The sequence below is a fragment of the Tasmannia lanceolata genome, unplaced genomic scaffold, assembly GCF_043159265.1.
Source record: "Tasmannia lanceolata isolate RefF3 unplaced genomic scaffold, GAP_Taslan_0.1 ptg000012l, whole genome shotgun sequence".
NCBI lineage: Eukaryota > Viridiplantae > Streptophyta > Magnoliopsida > Canellales > Winteraceae > Tasmannia > Tasmannia lanceolata.
In genome coordinates this window covers 43,634,912-43,656,525 of record NW_027518689.1, presented here as the reverse complement: position 1 = coordinate 43,656,525, position 21,614 = coordinate 43,634,912, and the positions used below count along the sequence as shown (strand labels likewise).

The following is a 21,614-nucleotide window of genomic DNA, read 5'->3' as shown; positions in this document are numbered from 1 at the left end:
TGACTTTGCTTATCTTTCTTCCTTCGCTTGACTTCAACCAACAAGTTGTCGCAAATTTCATTCATCTTGTTGAAAAGATCCTCATCATTAATAGATTCATCTTCTAGTCTTCGTAGTTTTGCCTTGTGGCACCACCTGCTAAACAGAATTACACAATTCTGACGTTCTTCGCCTGTAAGAACTCTACCAGACCCTTGATATCGTGCTTCAACTGTCCATCTCCTTAGGAAGTACCGCTCAGGAATCTCACATAAATGCTTCTTATCAAATATGTTGAATATATGTCTGCATAATATTCCTTTCGTCTAAAAAATCACACAATCACAGGTGGCACATGGTTTTAAATTTTGGTTTCGGTAGAAAATGAAACGAAATGCACATAGTTTCGGAAAAGTACAAAATTTCAACCGAAATTGCGGAAATTTCGGCCGAAACGTTTCAGAAATTTCGGAAATTTCAGTGAAATTTTTACAAGATTTCGTCCGAAATTTAGTACTGAAATCGAAACGTTTCGATTTCGCTGATGACCGAAACCGAAACCGAGATTTAAAACCTTGCACATATATCGTCGGCATCGTCATACACAACCGTACGCTCTTTTATTGTATTTACATCAAGACCCTTGCGTACTACATTGTACCTTGTCGCGTTGCCATTTTTATAGCACTTCTTATTCCAATACTGAGTACTAGTCTGAAGCTCAGCCAAAAATAAGGCAAATATTGTCCTTGTATAGACTTTTGCAGGCTTCTTTTCCTACGGGCTACTTGTCCTCATTGTTCACTCTGAGTTTTTCGACTTAAAATCTTCTTCGATTTTCTTTTTCGACGCTCAACAAGTACTTTCTCATATTCAATGAAGAAATCTCGCAGAGAAATCTTCTGGTTAACAAAACTATCAAAGAAAGCGTTCATACTTTCACTACGCTGACTACTGGTCATGCCTGCAGTGAAAGTATGTCTCCAATACACTAGCACCCAATGTCTCATTACCTCCCACATTTTCCCTAGCCAATCATCTTTTAATGTTATGCTTCTCCACCAATTTCATCAATTCCTTCTCGCATTCATCTATTTCAGTCGTTTCTTACCAATGATCGTAATCCTTCGGAATGTCACTGCCTGGAATTCACATGCCTGCAACATTCTCAACTAAGTGCTTACCAATGTACCAGGAATAAAGTCGGTGGTGGGTATTTGGGAAGACAGTCCTAATAGAATTTCCCTTCGCAAGGTCCATAACGGTAAATGATAGCCCCTGGAGCTCTCCCATGCAAACATATCAGCCACTGCTCAAATAACCAGGTGAATGTTTCCTCCTTCTCATCGGCTAGGAGTGCACAACCGAACAGGGTAGACTGCTTATGATGATTGCCTCCTGTAAATGGTGCGAAGGGCATCGAATACCTATTAGCCCTATACATCACATCAAATACAATATCAATGAAAAGAGCGTAAGCATCTCTAGCCCTCGAATTAGCCCAAAACATCAATCTCAAAGAACCACTCATATCCAACTCCAGAGCAAAAAGGAAGTTCGGGTCTTCTGCTCATTTTTGTTGGAGTTGGTTGGCCACTATGACAGCGTCTTGGCCCATATTGTTCTTCCTCTTCACTTTCAAATGGGATTGCACTTGGTCTGCTGACAAAAGCCTGGATGCTCCATCAGATAGAACATTAGCAGCCTTTACAATACCAGGAGACCACATCCCTATGGTATGAAAAGTATATATCAAATTCCTACAATTTCCAGTCTTATGGAGTTGATTGTGTGAACAATGCATGCGTCTTTTAAGTGGGGAGGTAAGCTCATGGGAATGTATGTCATGAACGGCTGTCACTTTCCACTTCCCATCTCTCAATTTTATCAACATCTTTGCTTCACAACCCACTCTCACAATGCGATGCTCCTTCACTTCCCTACCAGCCTTTCGCTTGTCATTAGGATCTTTCTTTCCTTCCTTAGCGCATACAAACGTCCTATATATCACATCTCCTGTTTTCGACGACTTGGCTGTAGTGGATCTTCGTATTCTAAAACCTTGAACCAACACATAAGCATTATAAAAATCGTACGCATCCTCACTTCTTTCGAGCACTTGGCCAACAAACGGCTTATTCTCTATACTCTCATCTCCATTCACATCATCACCAACCTCTACAAAATTACCTTCATTTAGATCTTCACCCATAAGTAACCCATCTACATCTACGTCGTTGATTGTCATGTCGAAATATTGCGACCTAGCATCATCAACAAACCATGACGACTGTCCAACAGCTTCTTCGACAGGAAACCCACAACCTTGAAACGAAGAATCATCCATTTAAAGTACCTTAAAAAAACATCCATCAAAAGATGAGCATAGATGAGGACCACAAGGAAAAAGTGAATTTGGGTTTGAACTAGCAGCTACATACCAAAAAAAAAGAAGGGACAAAACAAAAGTCAACTTAGAAACCGTAATCCGATCATAGTTCGATAAAATAATACCTTCAGGTAGGAGGGAATGGTCAATAGTTTGTTCTTCTACTTGTAAGGGAACCTCTAATTACATACCAAGGAGGCAAAGGAGATGAACCTTAGTTGGGATAGTTGTCTCAAGCCCAATCATAGAACCCTAGGTTCATTGGTTCAAGCGTTTGGGAGCTCAACTAAATGTCCTTCCAATCTTTCACACCCTTAAAAAAAATTACAGATTCTCTCGGCCTTTTTGTGGTAAGGGCAATAGGGCTTGGTGGCTTGAAAAAACATAAAAACATTAAATTTCAATATCGCTAAAATCCTAGTTAACCAAACAAGTACTATAGCATCATCATCCCCGCAAATCCTCAATTATTATTCCAAATCATACAACGAAGCAACCCTTCAAAATTAAAATTATAAACCCACACAAATAGAATTTCAAAACATCTCCACACTCGCAAATCCATGCCTTCATGGAAACGTATCAACAAACAGGAAGTGGATATTTAATTCAACTGAACTTAAGTCACTAAGTGCAAGGATGGGGCTCATAAAGTTTTATGGTCTGTGTGGGTGTGGGTGGCGTGGGGTGGGGTGGGGTGGGGTGGGGTGGGGTGGGGTGGGGTGGGGCGGGGGTGGCTATTCTCATAGGGCTTGTAAAGATATTTCTAGAGAATGTTATTTTTATTAAGCGGGGATCATTAGTTGAGGGTTTTAGAACTTTCTAGTCTTTTCTTTTCTCTATATATGAAGACATTCGAGCCATCTCTCTTACACGTTATGTTATGAATACAACCCAAGGTTTGCTTACAGAGGAATCTTTTCCTCTACTTGATATTGATGTGAAGTCATGATTGCCTGTGGGTCACATGTGGGTGTGACGCCTTCGATCCAGTTGTGGGAGGCCCTGTGTTCTACATTGACTTCCCTATTTCATCCCTGATGCAATATCTTCATTATTCTTTTTACTGTCCAAAATAGAGAAGCCTCCTGTAATCGTTGAAATCAGATTTTAAAGTTCATGCAGATGTCAAAGTTTTACCATTATCATTAAAGGGAACAATCTGAACGGATCTGATCATAAGTTTGACGGTTGGTTTGAGTTGATCCCAAGATCCAACAGTCAGATTGGAGCGGGCCCAGTCCCATGCTGGTATTTAGAAACTTTATCTACAGTTTGTGTGTCAAAATGAAATTTTCAAAAACGTTATACTAGAGCCGCATCAACTCTAGCAGTTATAACAATCTGACTTGGTTACCTTTTTTACAATCACAGAATCACTCCAACAGCTAAATCTTGAGGGTCATGTTATTTTTCAAATAACATTTTAATGAGATCTAGACCTTGTTTGGTACATTGTTTTAACATGTTCCTCTGATGCATCAAGACCAAACAATTTTCCACAATCACCATAGATGAAAAAAGACAAATAAATATAAAACAATAAAACTTGATGCCTTAATCACAAATGAGCAATCATGGGGTCCTACTACAGCCCTAAAGAACAGCAAGACGGGCTATGAATTAATATTAAGAAATTTGGTGCACTGGACAATGCCCAACTTATTTGATATTTTTATTCACATGTTTATGAATTTAACACAGGAAAGAAGTCCAGAAAGATCTCAAAACATCCTTTCAGTGTTTCTTGCATTCAAATAACAAGACCTACATTTGTCCAAAAACGTAATGATAGATAAACAGCTGGCGTGCTTTTCTGACCAAATTATATTAGATTTGCAGAGACTAAGAACAAATTATATTAGATCTGACCAGTCAGGAAGAAAGAGCTCACCATCCTTTCTCATTTCTGGGAGCAATCCGGCAGCGTGCCTTTCTACGATCTTCAGATACTGATCAACATCTTGATCAGAAACATTAAACAAGATGATAGATCCATATTGAAAAACTACCATGTAACAACAGTTACTCCCACTTCCAAAGCTAGCCTCCACACCCTGAAACATAGATTTCATCACATAGCTTTCAAACTAATACATAGTTTGAGATATCAGCTAAGGCACTGCCTCTTTGGCTAATGCATCAAGTTTAAGTGTCACATACTATACATTGCACTGTAATGATAATATTAATTTAAATTCTACTTTAGACAGTGCTGCCAATAAAGTAAAAATACAAGCCAATGCATGACACTAATTATCAGTATTAATGGGTCAACAATACACACATGGATATCTTGTCTTGAATACATTCGAAAGAAATAACCTCCAAATTAAACATCATGATCAATTTAACAGATAGAAGTAAAAACATATACATAAGCTTTTGGTTTTTTTAAATAATAATGCACACAAGATTCCGTGATGCCTAAAATACAAAAAATGCATTCAAGGATGTTGAGGTTCCATGCAAAAGCAAAATAGTCCCACATCGGTTAAGTAAGATGGATGGGGATGGGTTATAAGGGAATGGGCACCCTCCCTCTAAAGGCTAGCTTCTAGGGGTGAGTTCTACCCGGTTAAATTCCCTACAAATGGTATCAGAACTCAGGGCGTGGTAACCCCGGTTTGCCTCCGAGGGCGGGAATGCCCCTCAGGGAAGATCTCAGAAACCCCGGTGTAGCATCCCGTGGTTCCCACGTTGCCACCGCGTGGAGGGGCGAGATTGTCCACGTTGCCACCGCGTGGAGGGGGAGATTGTCCACGTTGCTTCCGCGTGGAAGGGGAGATTGTTGGGGTTCCACGCAAAAGCAAAATAGTTCCACATCGGTTAAGTAAGATGGATGGGGATGGGTTATAAGGGAATGGCACCCTCCCTCTAAAGGCTAGCTTTTAGGGGTGTGTTCTACCCTGTAAAATTCCTTACAAAGGATGATAAGACTGGTAAATAAATATCCAAGCCCCTGAATTTGATCTTGAAATGCCATAAGAACACTGACAATGATTTAGAACTTGAGTTCCCTGTCAGATACATAGTTACCAAAATTCCGTTTTAAACGGCATTTTTTTGAAAAAAAAAAAAAAAAAAACCTGTTTTATTTGTGTGCCGTTTAAAAATCCGTTTAAAACTTTTACAACAAATAAAACTCTGTTTTTTTATAGGCAAACGTTTTAAACACGTTTTAAACATTTTAAACACCTTTTTTTGGCCAACTTTCCAATTTTACCCTCATCAAATTTTGTAAATGACAAAATTCTAAACTCATTTTCTTGTGTTTCCATTTTTTACTACGTTTTTTTGAACCAGTACTATATTAAACTCAAATTTTTGCCGTCCCATTTTTTTGCTGAATCACGTTTTGCTAACTATGGTCAGCTATAAATGTGTTTGTTCTATGCTTCAAAAGTTTGGGCAACACAAAGGTGCACAACAACAAAAAATCTCCATGAAAAAACCAAAAAACAGAGTGAAAGATGAAATAGTGATAGAAAGTATTATGTCCATAAATTACAACTTTACCAAAGAAGGCCTCCTCATGGAATTAACCAACCTAAAGAAGTTAGGAGGTCCACAGACAAAGTTAACTTTATCTATTATAATAATAAGAAGCAAAAGCTAGAGTAGATTACTAGTCTTCAAACTCAGTTCAACAGTTTTTTGAAGCAAACCATGCCATGTTCATGGGAACTATTATTCTTAGCTATTGAGTAGAACTGAACCTTAGGTGTTACCATGTTGGAATTATTTCCCCATAAATATGGTATGTACGTTTGAATTAATATGTTTCTACCAGCATTGGAGAAAATTTGTGGAAAAAAGAACAAGATGTACAATACCAAGGTTGGAATCTTTCACCTACCAAAAGAAAAAGGTTGGAACACATTTTTTTAACAAGTGACGAGTTTTATAAAATAAAGAAAATATAGGGCTAAGTATTTTACACAAGGGGCTTAGCTTGATCATTAGTCAAGCCCAGTCTCACTACATCTATCCTTTGTTCTTTCATTTTTGAACAACTCATTACACCCTATCTTAGCAGCATGTTTGCTACATCATTGGCTTCACTTAGAATTGAGAAGTGTTATAAACCAAGGTTGAAAGAGTAGAAGAGGGAAAACAAGGAATCAGAAGAAGAGAAGAGGTAAAGAGATGAAGAAGGACGAGAAGAGTATTAAGAGAGAGAGAGAGAGAGAGAGAGAGAGAGAGAGAGAGAGAGAGAGAGAAGAGAGTGGTTGAAGAAAACCCAACACACAAACCTCACTTTTATTCATTGCAACTTAAGCTTACAAGGGAAATACGAGATTGCAAAACTACCATTTACACTAAAAACTCGCGACAAAAATAAATAAACCTTGTTCACCATAAAATAATACAAAAGATGGGACCCACCTTCAAAAGTTTACTCTACTACACTCCCCCTTAAGCTAGAGCATAAATATCATGCAGGCCCAGCTTCCCAATTATATCCAAGGTTTTAAATTTTGGTTTCAGTTTTGCTTTCGGTCGCCATGGAAACAAAAACGTTTCGGTTTTGATTGGAAATTTCGGTGGAAATCCTATAAAATCATAGAAACATATAGATAGAATTCACAGACAAAACTTCAGAAAATGCTAGAATAAGCACAAATACACGCTTAGAAACCATCACATAAGCAAGACAACTATCCAGAATGGTTTAAAAATATCGACCACTTAGTGACATGCACGATAGTGCATGCTTGATAATTTAGTACCTACCAAGTTTCACATGTACTCAACTCAACTCAACTCAACTAAACCTTTGTCCCAAACTAGTACCAAATTTCACATGTAATTCATATAAATATGTATACACAATACGTGTACAATATTTCGCATGCAATTCATATAAATATAATTATGTAACATGTACTGATATAGTATACTACTACTACACTTACGCTTTTGGTTTATGCATTTCGGTCGTTTTGGTTTCGGTGTGGATGGAAACGGAAATATTTCGATCATTTCGTGTCGATTTCAGTGGAAATTTATAACCATGATTATATCATGTAGATAAGCTCGAATGGTACCTTTAGTAAATATGTCGACCAACTAAGGCGCAAATCAAACAAATGGAGCAGAGATAGTTTGGGAAGACACTTTCTCACAAACAAAGAGACATTTCACCTCTATGTGCATAGCCCTCACATGAAACACTGGATTAGAGGTAATATGTATGAAGGCTTGATTATCATAATGAATCTTAATAGGGGTAGATACCTCAATACCCATATATGTAAGAAGAGAACGAAGCCACATTAGCTAAGATGTAGCATCAGCCATCAACTGATATTAAGGGCGTGTTCAGCAACCATTCTAAAGTGGTGTTTCCTACTTTTTAGGCGCTAGAGAATGAAATACACAATAAAAAAGAGAGAAAGTCTTGTTCGGCAAATTCGGCCCACCAAGCCCGTTTCTATCCATTCCTATTGTTTAGCCGTAATTGATGAGAAATTAGGAAGCGACTCGGTGTCGCTTCCCTGGATTCTCATCTACCCGTTTCCGCCCGATTCTACAGGAAAAAATGAGAATGGTTGCCGAACACGCCCTAAGCTTTTGTTGAAGAACGAGAATCAAGAGTTTGCTTCTTACTCTGCCAAAGTCACTAAATTACTTCCAACACGCATGCAATACCCATTGGTAATCCTCCCATCATCAAAAGAGTCGCGCCAATCAGCATCACTGTACTCTCTAACATTCAAGTGGCCATTATTCTACTAGAGAATACCTTTACCTGGTAATCCTTTTAGGTACTTCAGAATGCAAATACAACCTCATAATGAAGATTGCATGGTTTATGCATGAATTGACTCACCAAACCCACAACAAAAGTAACATTTGTACGTGTAATAGTCAAATAAACAAGTTTTCCAAACAGTTTGCTGATAGCATGTAACATCTCTCAAAGGATAAGGAATTTCGCAATGAATTTGATGATTCGGCTCAATAAGACTATCAACAAATTTTGCTCCAAGAAGGCCAGTGTTTGTGAAAAGATCTAAGACATTTTCTCTGAGAAATAAGCATGCCTCTCCTTGATCTAGCAACTTCAATGGACAGAAAATATTTGCAAAGGCCAACATCTTTAATATGGAAAATACTGCCCAAATACTTCTTTACCTCGAGAATCTCCTCAAGACAATCCCTTGTGAGAACAACATCATCCACATATACTACCAAAATAGTAATATGAGCTTCTGCCAACAATACAAACACAGAATAATCATAAACACTCAGCCTAAAACCAATGTTGAGGAGAGCACCACTTAAGTTGTCAAACCATGCTCGCGCTGCCCGTTTCAAGCCTTGTACCTCCTTTACAAGATGACACACTTTCCCTCTCTCCCCTTTATGATAAAAACCTTGAAGATTTAAATTTCCTTTGAAAGATCACCATGAAAAAAGGCATTCTTCACATCAACACAAATAGAATTCAACTCAGCTACAGGGGCAAAAGTCCCCTTATAATCTACAACATCGATCCGAGTAAATTTTTTTGCAACTAAACAGGTTTTATATCTGTCAATGGATCCATCCTGTTTATGCTTGATGATATAAACCCAATGACATCCTAAAACATTCCGTCCCATGCAATTCACTTACATCACAAATTTTCTCCTTTTCAAGTGTTGCCATTTCCTCAACTAAAGTCACTTTTCATTTTTGGATGAGAAAAGGCATTTGCAAGCTCAGTAGGACCGGGAATAGAAGAAACAAAAGCAAGAAAAGCATGGAATGAAGCAGAAGCAAACTGGTAAGAGACAAAATCGCCAATGGATGATGAGGGCAAGAATTCTTTCCTTTTCGTAAAGCAGTGAGAAGGTCAAAAAATGAAACAAGATAAGGATAAGTATCAGAAGAATCCGAGGAAGGAGCGCAATGAATGACTTGCATTGCCTGAGGAGCTCATCTATAGTAAACATGCAATGGCATCTCAGTAGATGTAACAATTTCTATTTGATTGTCAACAAAAACAGGAAGACGAATATCACAATCCAGGTGAGGAAGAGAAACTGATTTCCCAAAAAATGAAAAATAAGGACTTTTAAAACCCTGATGCGGACCAAAATATGGCCTAAGTAAATCCTAGTCAACTCGGCACGGCCAAGTACTTGGTTTATGCAGCTGAGTATCTCAGTTGGTGTGGTCATAACTAGGGAGAGTCAAAGGGGTTCTGATTGACCTTGTAGGGCAAAACACGGACTTGGACAACAACGCGGCTAAGTTAAAAGGGAGTTGACTTGGGGGAGTCGACAATGACACAGGGGGAGTTTTGAAACAATGACTGGGAGAGTAAAAGAGACAGAATAAGGAAATAAAAGAAGAGAAGAGGTAAAAAGGTGAATGAGGAGAAGAGTGGAGAGAAAGAGAGAAGAGGGTGTTTGTGGTTGGAGTTTTCTCCAATACACGAACACTCACTTTTATTCATTGACCATGAAACGTGCAACATCATAAATAGGGCCCACTCACTTCAGCCACAAAATTAAGCAACTTAAATTTACAAGGAGAAGAAAAAGTTACAAAAATACCATGTAAACTAAAAACTCACTACAAAAAGAAATAAACCCCTGTAACCGTGCGATAATACAAAAGATAGGCCCCACCGTCAAACATTTATTCCTCTACAAAAAGAACTGATATGTCCTTTATCTAGCTCTAACATCTCATCCATAATGTTGCTTATCCTCTACGAATTAGCTGCACCATAGTTGTCAATTTCGTTCCGTTTACCACAAAATTTCAAAGCCTTCAATTATGGTAAAAGACCTAGAATAGAAATTGTACTGGAACATACCAACCCATGTTCTTGTCAATTCTAGATATTCTAGACTAATATGATCATTTTAGTTTGTTCCATTCTATTCCAATCAGATTCATTTTTTAATGCATGTGCTTTTAGCATTTTTCCTATAAATATTAACCTGTCATTAGTAAATGATATGTCAAATGAATATAAGGTTATATTTTTAGTTTTTCCTATCTCTTTTTTGTTCCAATTACAAAGTAGTTAACTTCTTACATTTCCGTCAAATTTCTTTTCAAAATCGAAGATTGAAATGAGCGAAATGTCAAAACATTCCATTCCAAAAAAAAATATTGAACACCCATTGCAGTGTGATTGACCATTATGATTTACAGTGTAGAAATTCACATCCACCGTAAGTTTGTTGAATTTATCATGGGAACGAGCAAAAGATCAATGAGAAGTTGTTGATTCATAGGTTCGTTGGGGAATCATCGAGTCATTATGGGCAAAGAAAAGTTTCATCACTCTGCCTCTGCATGAATTCAAGTATTGTTCCTATTGTATCACATGCTGTTGTTTTATCTCATGACTTACCTCCTTCCTTATGCAAAAAGAGTAAACCATAAATATTCTTATACTTCTCACACTATCTCTAACTTTGTTTCCTACGAGCCCATCACCTTCCAACAAAGCTTGGCTATCTTCAATTGCTTCATTTTTAATTCCTACCAAGATTCAGATGCCTTAGCTCATCCACAATGGAAAGGAGCAATGGTTGGAGAAATGCAAGAACCACAATAATCATACTTGGGATCTAGTTGCCAAAAGGCAAAGATGTGGTCAGATGTATGCGGGCGTACACTGTCAAGCACAAACCAGGTGGGTGGATAGATCGGTAAAAGGCCTGCTTGGTAACAAAAGGATTCACTCAATTCTATGAGATCAATTATCAAGAGACTTTCTCACTGGTTGTTAAACTTAGCTCCGTTAGTGTTAATATCTCATTGGTTGCCAAAAAAATATTGACCCCTTCAACTTGATATTAAAAAAAAAATAGAGGGATTCGCTAGTGGTCCATCGCAAAAGGCATTTCGCAGCTGGTCTGTCTCATGTCGGACCAGCCGCGAAATGCCTTTTGTGACGGACGCTAGCAATTCCCAAAAATAAAAACTAATATATCAAGGTGACAGCAATACTCATTCAAGTGATAAGATGAATAAGTTGAAAAGTAAAAGAAATGGCAGAATCATCAGCATTCAAAACATGTGAAATATCTATATCTAGAATGAGCCTTAGTGTTCCACATATAGCGGGACAATGCATGCCACTAGGTGTTTGATCTTAAAAAATTCCATCGTTTCCAACGACTTCAATCAACACCCAGAAAGAACTACTTCTGTGGGGTTCGAAATCGATGCTAGATTCAACAATCCAAGGAGTGAAAAACAAAAAGAATGAAGAGCTTACATGATTATTGACATGGGTATCACCATATCTGAGAACAATGTAATTGGTAGAACGAGAAATAGGTTTGATGACATTAATATCATTCTGATGCTGCAACCCTTTCAAATCGATACTGCGAAAACATCATAAATAACCACAACAAATCACCCAAAAAAAAAAAAAAAGCATAAAAATAGAGTGAGAAAAAGAGAGATGGGACCCACCTGGTAGAACGGAAATAGGCTTTGACGGGAATAGATCTCTCATCCTCTTCTTTCTTCTCGCATTCTAATCTCTGGGTGGAGGCGACTGAAGAGGAAAAGGGTCGAAAGAGGGTGATTTTGGAATGGAGAGATAAAGAGGGGCGAAATAGAGAAGAGAAGATGGTGCAGGGGTGGGAAGAAGTTAGGGTTTTGGTATTTGTAAGAGGGGAAGGGAGAGAAGGAGAGAGGGTTGTGAGAGAAGAGAAACGAGAGAGGATTAGTTTGAAGAGATCGTGACGCGATCGTGTTCTCAACATGCCGGATTAAATTACAAATACTACTACCGCTTACACACAAAAAAAGCAGAGAGAGAGAGAGGGTTTAGAAACCTCTCTAGTCTGAGAGAGAGAGAGAGAGAGAGAGAGAGAGAGAGAGGTTTCTCTTCTGTTTTCAAGTCAGGTCACCAATTAATACTCGCCTTGTCGGGGGTTTTGATTGCACGAAATCGGCATCCCCGATTTTTGTTTGGATTTGGGATGCCTTTCCTTGTACTGGCTACTATTGTATTCAACTGCTTAAGTATCTCCCCCGTCCCCCCAGTAGTCCACAGGGTTTTAAATTTCGGCCAAAATCCGAAATTCAAGACCGAAACTAGAATAGCCAAAAATTTACCGAATTTCGGTCGCGAAATTATTGATAAAATAATAATTTTTTATTTCTTTACCGAATTTCAACCGAAATTTCCAAAATTTCAGCTTAAAAAATGACATTTCGAGCGCTTCTAACAAATTTCGGCCAAATTTTCAGGATTTTGGCTAAAATTCTGCTTTCCGTGAGGACCAAAATTACACCCAAAACTGAAATTTAAAGCCTTGCTCCTCACTAATTATGTATGATATTATTGTATGTCCACTAAGATAGCATTTTTATTTTTATCCCCTGTATAACTTTCAAATCTTACTCCACAAAAATATGTGATTTTGCTTAAAAATTAGAGAGAACATGCCTCTCTCCCTCTCTCTCTCTCTCTCTCTCTCTCTCTCTCTCTCTCTTTCCCCCTTATTGGTAATGACATTCCCTACATATTTCCCTACTCTCTAACAAGGTTTTAAATTTCGGTTTCGGAATACGTTTCGGTCCTCACCGAAACCGAAATTTCCTGAAATTTTGAAATTTTGTTCGAAATCAAACCAAATCAAACGAAATCAAAAAAGCAATATTTTATCCTGTGCTAAATTTTCGGTCGAAATTTTGGGAGAATATTACATAAAGTCAAATTTTCAGTTTTTTTGCGATTTTCCTGAAATTTCTTACTGAAATTTTGGGAAAAACGATTCAATCAAAATTTCAAAATTTCGACCACTATTTGCCAAGCAACCAACCACTGCTTGTCTCTTCCCTACTTATTCCACCACTCACTGCCTGTAATCTTTTTCTCATCTTCTCCTCAATTTGCCATGAGTATAACGGTGATGCGAATGCTTAGATGAATGTGCGGCCACAAAAGGCTAAATAGAATTAAAAATGAAGACATTCATAAAAAGGTGGGGGTGGCTCCAATTAAGGAGAAGATGATAGAGCACCCACTTAAGATGGTTTGGACATATCTAACGTAGACCTTTGGCTGCTCCGGCGAGAAGAGGCGACTCGTGCCAAATTGATGGACTAAAAAGAGGTAGGGGCAGACCGAAAACAACTTGGGTAGAAACAGTGAGGAAAGACTTGATAGCTAGGAACATAACATAGAACAGGACCTTGGATATGATAGAATGGAAGAAAATGATCCACGTACAAGAACCCAACTAGAACCAAGATTAGAGCTGGGCGTATCCCTTTTACCTTCTTCATGAATTTTTTCTAAAGGATTTTGTTATTGGTGAAGCCTGATCTCAATCTAATCTGGAAGATAATGTACACTTTTTCCCGATTGGGTGTAGTTTTGTACTTTCTTGAATTAGGGTTTTTCCCTTTATTGTAACGTGTTTGAGAACACCATATAAAAGTATGTGATATCAGAAGCCTCCATATAGAGTTGTGAGGGTTTTGTAATCTCTTCTTCAGAATAGTGGAATCGTTGGCTTATCGCTCTGCCGTGGACGCAGCCCATACCAAACTGGATGGGTGAGCCACGTAAATCTGTGTGTTCTGTTTGTGTGATTTTTCGTTTATCTTTTGCATCGTTATTCTGCTGCATTGTTAATTCCTAACAGTTTCATTTAGCCGACCCCAACTAGTTTGGGACAAAGGCTTTGTTGAGTTGAGTTGAGTTGAGTAGGCGAAACAAGTCTTCTCCTTTGCTTTATTTGCAAAAGAGTCTTTTAGGTTGGCAATTTACAAATAATCATGGATTTGCAAATCCGGCATTTGCAATTCGGATCATGTCACCAAAATAGCCACGATAGACATTTTTTTACTCATAAAAAGACCAAAATGTTTGTATATGTGAACTAGCGAAAATTATCTCACTCGCAATCCTATATGTTTTGATAGGGTGGGTCCCACCAACTCAACTCAAACTCATGCATCAGGTGTGACCCACCAATTTACCTCGTGTTTTAATGGGGTAGTAGGTTTCACGATCTCTACCCAAACCTATGCATAGGTTGGAGCATACGATTTTACACTTCGTGTTTTGATGGGGATAGGGCCATTATATTACATGTATTCATAGCATGGGCTAAAGAATGCTAGTATATGTAGAAATGATACCCCCCACTGCATCAAAAAACTCCTTCAAAAATACACATTAGAATATACCCATCCGAAATATTAAAAACAAACAAGGTGTAAAACACTCATTTCTACATACACTAGCATGGTCATGTTGTGCATGGGTGTAAAATAATGAGCCCCACCCCATCAAAATATGAGGTGTAAAATTGGAGGCCCCCTTATGCATAGGTTGCGTGGAGGTAAAAAAAAACTTACCCCATCAAATCATGAGGTAAATTGGTGGGCCACACCCCATCAAAACATAAATGGATGTGTTGGTCTTTTTATGAGGTAGCTGTTTGATTTTAGAACAACCTATCCAGCATATGATCGTTTCCAAGTTATAAGTTATCCATTGTTTGCCGTGCAAATATTGATGATAAGATTAAACCTAGGAAAAGAAATTTATCATTAAGAAAACAAGGACAATTGTAATCATGGTTTTAAATTTCGGCAAAACAAATCCTATTATGGCTAACCTTCTCCATTACGATGTTCTCATACACAGGAACACCCTCGTTAGCCCGGCTTTCGTAGCAAATTCTATTTGTTCTTCGCCGCTTTGGCCCGCCGAGTCTAGCTGCTTGGTCTTCCATCCAGATACGGCTCGGCTCGCTCTTGTAGCTCGCATAGTAAGCAAGTCGGGTTCAGGGCACGGGAGAAGGCAACTTTGATCAATCCACTTTGGTGCGGCTTCCTCCTCCTTTGCAATTGTTGAATCTGTGGAGAGAAAAAGAGAGTAGAATGCTTGAAGCATTTCGTACAAGGCATCAAAGTGGAATGCCAAGATCGCTGCTCCCAGCCCCTATTTACGTTGGTAAATATTGAAGGGTTTGAGTCGGTGATTGAGTCGGTTAAGTTAATGGGCTGAAGCCCATAAGGCCCACTACACTTAGGTCCATTATCTATGGGCTTATATTTGAACATATATCCAACAATCTCCTCCTTATGTTCTACATATAGCACGATCCATAGATAGAAAGTGTGATGTTCAAACAATATATTGAACTATCCACATCACATTATCATAAAAGATCTGTAATCCAACTAAAAAACACAAATACTTTTATGAACAAAACAAGAGTTTTATATACAATAAACTCAACCAAAAAATGAAGTTTCATATATACATGAACCTCACTGATCTTAGAAAAATTCATTCATGGGGTATGATTCTCATCAAGATCCAAAAATAAAGTTTCACATATAAGTGAACTCTATACACATACGGAAAGAAGGCACTCAGTCTTTACAACTTTAGAAGATTTACTCATCAAGTAAGTCATCTTCATCAAAGTCAAAATCAAGATGCGCTCCTCCTTTTTCGCCAATCCCTGTGAATTACCACAATATGGATTTCATGAGAATGAATCCAACCATTTGTGTAAAACATAAATTACACACATGAATGGCTGAAAAAGTACAAGACCAAAATAGCTTGTTTTGCAAAGAACCATTCAATATAATGTTCAAGTTTCAATAAAGAACAAGACCAAAAATTGGTTTCTTTTGCAAACAACCATTTCATGTTTCCATAAAATGTTAAGTCATCTTATCCATATTTGAGTCAAGTTGAAACATCAAGTGTGGAATGTCCAACCCTTCCCAAACAGGATAACAAAGTTTGAGTTAAATTGTATCATCAAATGTGGAATGTACAACCTATCTCAAAAGAGGGTATATCAGCAAGTGTGGAATGATATACAACAACTTTAAACATAAAGAAAACATATCAAGTGCTTATCTAGGGCCATACAAAGAATTTTCGAAAAATCAAATGAACATGGAGAATGTAGATTAAGTCCATAACCTGGATAATATAAGTTAAGTCTTTTCTATAAAGGCTTTAACTTAATTTTTCTCTATCATTACAGATTTTAATCCCATTTCCTTTACAATTTTGAATGTTTGATCTTTATTCAATCCTTTTGTGAGAGCATCGGCCATATTATCCTTCGATCTCACATCAATCAAAGTGATAATCCTGTGTTCAATGAGATAATTCAGCATGGCATGTTTCAGCCTAAGATGTCTCATCTTACCATTAAAGAGTGAGTTCTTCACAATCGTAATTGTAGCTTGATTATCACAGAAGACACTTAAGGAATGAATCCTTAACCTAGTAAGTGGAATGTCCATAATCAGATTCTTTATCCACTCTGCTTCATCTGCAGCTGAAGCTAGAGCATAAAGTTCTGATTTCATAGACGACAAGGCAATGCAAGTCTGTCTGTTTGACTTCCACGCAACAGCAGCTCCACCCAGGGTAAATACATAACCACTGGTAGACTTACTGTCTCTTAATTCTGAGCCCCATGATGCATCATAATATCCTTCCAAAACAGGAGGATGGCCACCATAACAAAGAGCATAGTTTTGAGTACCCTTAAGGGATCTCATCAGCCTCATAAGGGCATCCCAATGCTCATGGCCAGGATTACTAATAAAATGACTCAGCATGCCAACTGTAAAGGCTATGTCTGGCCTAGTGCAACTCATAGCATACATGAGACTACCAATCAGTCTAGAATAATCTAACTGATTCACACTGTCTTCTTCATTAGAGATCAGCTTCTTGGTATAATCAAATGGTGTCTCAATAGGTTTGCACTCACTGCATTCCCATATAGAAAGTAGTTTTTTAATATAATGGGCTTGGCTAAGGGAAATTCCTTGCCTTTCAAAACTTACTTTTATACTAAGAATGGTGTCAACAACACCCAGGTCTTTCATGTCGAATTCTTTACCCAAGGTTAGTTTCACGTCACTCACTACAGAGAGATCGAAACCAAGAATCAACATGTCATCTACATACAAGCAAATAATTGCGACCTTATTCGACACAGAACGATAATAAAGGCATTTATCTGAGTAACTTGACAGAAACCCAAGGCTCTTTACTACTTTGTCAAATTTCTGATGCCACAATTTAGGTGCTTGTTTAAGACCATATAAAGATTTGTTTAATTTACAAACTTTATTCTCAAAACCTTTCATGACAAACCCTTCAGGTTGATTCATGTAGATTTCCTCTGACAGTTCTCCATTGAGAAAAGCTGTCTTTACATCCATTTGATGCACAACAAAATGCTCAATAGATGCCAAAGCAAGAAGAATTCTTATTGTAGCCAAATGACAGATCGGTGAGTAGACATCAAAGTAGTCTATCCCACTCACTTGCGTATAGCCCTTAGCTACTAAACTTGCTTTATATCGAGCTATAGATCCGTCAGGATTAAGTTTCTTCTTCAATATCCATCTACAGCCCACAGTCGTGGCCCCTTTTGGCAAATCGACTAGCTGCCAAGTTAGATTTTGTAACAGAGAGCTCATTTCATCATCAATGGCTTCTGCCCACAACAAAGAGTCCCTGGATCTCATCGCTTCCTTATAGGATGATGGATCATTCTCTAAATGGTAGGTCACAAAGTCCTCACCAAAAATTTTGGGTACTTTATCTCTTGTAGAAACTCTTACAGGAACTGACTCAGATATCAGTTTGGGACAAGTGTCAGAAGTAACTGGTTCAGACTCAACCGGCAATTCTGTAACCACCTCTATATCGCCTGGTATGGTCAAACCCTGATCTCTGAGAAATTTATTCTCAAAGAAAACTGCATATCGAGATTCTATAACCATACTGGTTGATAGATCCAAAAACCGATCAGCAGCACTATCTTCTGCACCTCCTAGATAAACACAAGTGTTTGTTTTAGGTCCCACTTTATGTCTCCTATGATCTGGTATCCTTACATAAGCAATACAGCCCAAAGTCTTAAGAGTATCAAATCTACAAGGATGTCCATGCCATAACTCATAAGGAGTGGAGGAACATTTTGAGTGTAGCAATCTATTCAGGATGTGATTTGCAGTCAAAGCTGCTTCTCCCCAATAGCAATTAGGCATGCCGGCTGTCAATAACATGGAGTTTAACATTTCTGTTGATGTCCTGTTCTTACGCTCAGCTACACCATTAGATTGAGGCGAGTAAGGAGCAGTAGTTTCAAGTATTATGCCCTGAGAGGCACAGAATTCCTTGAACTCTGTCTAAGTGTATTCTCCTCCTCTATCACTCCTAACTCTTTTAATTTTCAGGTTCAGTTGCAATTCAACTCGATTCTTGAAAACTTTAAACTTAGCAAAAGCTTCATCCTTTGATTTTAACAAATAAATATGACAATATCTTGACATATCGTCTATAAATGTGATCAAATACTTCCGACCACCTCTAGTAGTAAAACTTTTAAAGTCACAGAGGTCAGAATGTATCAATTCAAGAAGTTGTGTGCTCCTAGAAACATGACGAAAAGGTTTTCTAGTGATCTTAGTCTGAGCACAAATCTCACACTTGTCAAAATCATTTGACATATCTAAAGGTATACCATAAGTTTTAGCTAGTTGGACCATTTTCTTATAGTTCACATGTCCCAGTCTGTTATGTAACAACTTAGGAGGAATCAAAGGTGAACTCACTTGACTAACAATCTCATTTGCTAAACTCAATCTATACATACCATCTATCAAGAAAGCACATCCAAAATAATAAGAGTTAACTGTTAAAGTTACTCTACCACCCAAGAAGAATGTACACATGCCAGCATTGTCAAGCAAACCAATGGAAATCAAATTCTTTTGAATAGTAGGAACTACTTTAACAGCTTTTAAAGTTAGTATTTTACCTGAAGAAAGGGCCAGATTCGCAGTACCAGTGTGAGTGACCTCTACATCTGCTCCACTAGCCACTGTAACAGTCTCCTTTACTTGGGTAATATCAGTGAGAAGTTTCTTTGAGTTGCAAACATGACAAGTGGCACCTGTATCTAACCACCACTCAGAAGAAGTACTGGCCTTCCCTTTGGCCAACATGGCAACAAAACTTTTAGGCTCAGCCTTATCTATCATCATAGTAGCTTGCTTCTGTGGTGTGTCAGATTTAACCTTTTTAGGTTGCCTACAATCTGCAGCAAAGTGACCCCACTTCCCACAGTTGTGGCACTTGCCCTTCTTCTTCTTAAAGATAGGCTTTTTGGCCTCCAACTTAGGGGTATCACTTTTGGTTGACTTGGATGACTTAGGAAATTTCTTGGGATATATCACAGTGTTAGCAGCTGACTGTTGCTGTCTAACAATTTCCAAGTTATTCCTAGCTTTATTCTCATATTCGATTCGAATGAATCGTTTGAGATCATCCACTCCCACTTGCACTTTCTTTATGTACATTTCTGTTTTGAAAGAGTGCCATGCAGATGGTAATTTGTATATAATTGCACCCACCAGAAAAGCATCAGGTAAAGGAATGTCCTCATTGGCCAATTTAGATCTCAAAATTTCTAAATCAGATACTTGAGGAGTGATTTCCAGGTTCTCTTGGAACTTGAAATCCATGAATTTGTCCACAAGGGGAGTCTTGGACAATTCCTCCTCTTTCTTGAATTGAGTATCTAAATGATTCCAGATTTCTTTAGCAGTGCCATAATTGCTGTAGGTTTCTGCAAGACGATCTGATAAACAATTCAATAAGAAGTCTTTGCAGAAATCTTCATCCCTTTTCCATTGAGATTCATCAACATCTTCTTCCGTATCAGCAAAGGTACTCAGAACAGTATAGAAAACATTCACATATTTCAAACCGAACTGAGTCTTTCGCTTCCAGGAACTGAACTCAGATCCTCCAAATGATTGAAGTTTGATCATCTCAAAGGGAATAGCAGTCTTTTCCATTTTAATATTTACGAAAATAAATTGGAAAGAGTGCACCTGATTGGCGAATCGCAAGAACCCAATCCGAGAGTGGAATCTGCGCAAGAAACAGATTCTAGGCCGAGTTACAAGAACCAACTTTCCTTTTCAAAAAAGGGTTTCAACTAGAATTTCAACCCAAAGCCACGGATGAAATTTGACAAAACCCCCAATGGTCCGCACAGCTTCACCAATTTGGGTAGAATAGAACACGCCAAAACGAGTTTGAAGTGAAACAAACCCACGGCCAAAAAACAATTTCTAGTGGAGTAAAACCACAAGAATCAGCCACAAGGATTTCTACCCAATACAAGTTCCAATCAAGGCTTTGAAAAACAAAACCCACTTCAACAGATAAACGAACAGGATCTCCCAAATTAAGAGGCAGACGTTCCTCTTTCTCTTGTATTCCAATGAGGGTTCCCAACAAGGGTTTCAACGAGAGTTCCTAACGGTCATCGGGAGAGGAAACCCATTTCCAAATACGAATTTTGAGGCTTTTCAAAGCCAAGATATTTCAGCAATTATGTCTGAAATTGCAGAGAAGAAACCCCCAATTCGTCCGTAGTTGGAAGAACATTTGCAGAGAAGAAACCCTCAATTCGTCCGTAGAGAACATTCCGACCTCAACGCCCTTTTTCAATCAAACAAGAATTAGGTTCAGATGCTTCAAGAATGTTGAATCTGTGGAGAGAAAAAGAGAGTAGAATGCTTGAAGCATTTCGTACAAGGCATCAAAGTGGAATGCCAAGATCGCTGCTCCCAGCCCCTATTTACGTTGGTAAATATTGAAGGGTTTGAGTCGGTGATTGAGTCGGTTAAGTTAATGGGCTGAAGCCCATAAGGCCTACTACACTTAGGTCCATTATCTATGGGCTTATATTTGAACATATATCCAACAGCAATGCCCCCTGGCATGTGTGGACCCTGATCCGAGATAGGCGGCGAGGGAACGGGTCCCTAACACCATCTGGATCATCCACGTGTGTGGAGAGCTCTACCAAGGAACTCTCAAAACGGATGCCACCCTCATAGCATAGCACGAGTGGCGATATAAAAGAAAGAGATATGTCTCGATCCGGAACCGAGGTTCGAAACCGAGACATACCTGAAATAAACTCAGAGTCGCCATCCATGGATATGCCATGGAACCCTAAAATCAAATCCTCTGTGCAATGGATAACCAGAAATATATATGGGTTCGTGCCTGGTTACGAATGGGGAAGGTCTGAGAGCACCCCCGATTCGTCCGAGTGCAAGCACTTGGTCTCTTATGCCATTTATTATTAACTCCAAAGAAGTTTGGATAAAAATCATCTGAAATGGGAACAATCATCAAGAATCGTCTACCTAAGCATGCATTTCCTGAGGATAAAGA

At 38.4% G+C, this 21,614-nt stretch overlaps 1 pseudogene across 1 annotated transcript in view; it reads right to left on the bottom strand.

Annotated features, from left to right (window-relative positions):
• Positions 1–12,360, bottom strand: part of LOC143888314 (protein RETARDED ROOT GROWTH, mitochondrial-like) — a 32,450-nt pseudogene extending 20,090 nt beyond the window's left edge. The window contains exons 1-3 of the transcript XR_013254531.1: positions 11,807–12,360; positions 11,604–11,715; positions 4,263–4,425 (exon numbers count right to left, since the gene is read on the bottom strand). The product of XR_013254531.1 is annotated as a protein RETARDED ROOT GROWTH, mitochondrial-like (transcript). The remainder of the gene's footprint in view (positions 1–4,262; positions 4,426–11,603; positions 11,716–11,806) is intronic.
• Between the last annotated feature and the right edge of the window lie 9,254 nt (positions 12,361–21,614).